Genomic DNA, 1,945 nt, shown 5'->3' on the forward strand with positions numbered 1-1,945 from the left:
AAGATACGGGGTCGGGGTGGGGGGCGCGCCTGCAGTTAGCGCAAGATGATACCAGCAGCAGCACACATCCATAGACAACTTAACCAACGAACCCTTTTCTTTCCTGTTTATTCAACCCCTCCCTCTCAACTGGACTGTTCCTGTCAATATTTTAATATCGTCTGGCTTCTCCTGTGTAATAAAAAGAAAAGAAGCCCCATTCAATGATGCCTTCCTTCTCATCCACAAAGCCTCCTTTTTCTCTTCACAATGAAATTTGTCAAAACTCTGTATCCGCTTTCTCCATTTCTTCACATTCCACTAATTCCTCTTAAGACCGTTGTTTGGCCTTTGTTCCTTCACTGTAACAAAAGAACTCTTTCTATAGTTATCTGTGACCATCATATTGCTAAATCCAGCAAACAATTTCCAGTTCTCATCTTATTCTATGCTCAGCAGCATTAACTTGCCTTGCCCCTCCGCCCCTGATCCCTCCCTCCATCCAAAAACGCCCTCCTCCCCTTCTCCACTCTTCATGCTTTCCTTCTACCTCTCTGGCTGCTCTTATTCAGCCTCTTTGTCGGTTCTCCTCGTCTAAGCACTAAATGTTGGAGGATGTTAGAGCTCTGTTTCAGGCCCTCTTTTTCCACTGAGTACTCTCTTGCCAAGCCATCTCACTCATTCTCATCACCTGAATTACCAGTGCTGATGTCAGACCTCTCTTTTGAGCTCTAGAGATGTATCTAATTGCTTATGTAATCTCTTCTCTTGGATATAAGGACCTCAAACACAATATGTATAAGCCCGAATTCATTATCTTTTCTTTCCCATGTGGTTTTCTCCAATGTCATCTCTCAGTAAATGGTATGACTATGCACCCAGTTGCTGAGAAAGCTATGCGGAAGGCATTTTTGAACCTTCCTTTTTCCTCACCCTACATACTCAATTCACTGACAAGTAACATAGATTTTTATGTCTTAAATGTGGACTAAACACTTTCATTTCCATTCTCCTTTATCTACGATCAACATCCCAATCCAAACTACCATGATTTCTCACCCTGGATCACTGTAATAGCATCTAAAATGCACTTTTACTAATCCTCCATCTCAAGTCTATGTGTCTTCTCAAAAAGCAAATCTGAACACATTCCTACCTTCCTACTTTCATGCACGGTGAAAGCCATGCAGAAGCCCTTACTTTGTTTTTGGGTTAAAGAGCAACATTCTTAAAATATTGTAAAGCCATTCACAATCTGTCCTGTACCTACCCGTGCCAGTTCTAGCTTCGCTCTTCCCACTGTACTTCAATCTTTAGCACGTGGCATTCTTTCTCTTTCTTAATCCCTGCATGTTCTCTTTTTCCCCAAGTCTTAGGACATATATTTCCTTTTATTTTGGAACATTCTCCAATCGCCCTTCACTTGTCCACAGCAGACTCTTGCAGAAGACCAGTATGCCCTTGCAATTTGTACTTTGAAGAACTAAAACGCTAGCCCTCTCTCTGAGATAAGTCTGTGAGCCCCAAGTAGACACGCATGCCTTTGATAATACTCAGGCCATTTTCATTCCTCGGATAAGTTACCAAACCAAAATTAAAAAACATAAAGCATCATAAAACAATAAAACTTCCTAAGATTTTTAATAATGTCTCTCTATTTAACAGACTATTGCAAATTAACCAAGATTTAAATGGTGTCATTCTTAACTAGATAACTAGAAAGTTTTAAATAAGAACTAGTTTTTCAGAGATTTGAAATAATTCTATATTTTCCAGCAACATTTGCAACAAACATTATTGTTATTGCTTTTCCTTAGCATACACTTTAAAATGATGCTGACCAGAAGTAGGTAAAACAAAACCCTCAGCCTCTGGCCCTCTTGATACCAGACAAGTTGAAATAATAGGTCTTGGTTCTAACAAAAGGCTTGAAGCAGGCAAGGAGAGCGAGTTAATGAGATCCTGT

The sequence above is a fragment of the Pteropus vampyrus genome, unplaced genomic scaffold (assembly GCF_000151845.1).
Source record: "Pteropus vampyrus isolate Shadow unplaced genomic scaffold, Pvam_2.0 Scaffold4, whole genome shotgun sequence".
Lineage (NCBI taxonomy): Eukaryota > Metazoa > Chordata > Mammalia > Chiroptera > Pteropodidae > Pteropus > Pteropus vampyrus.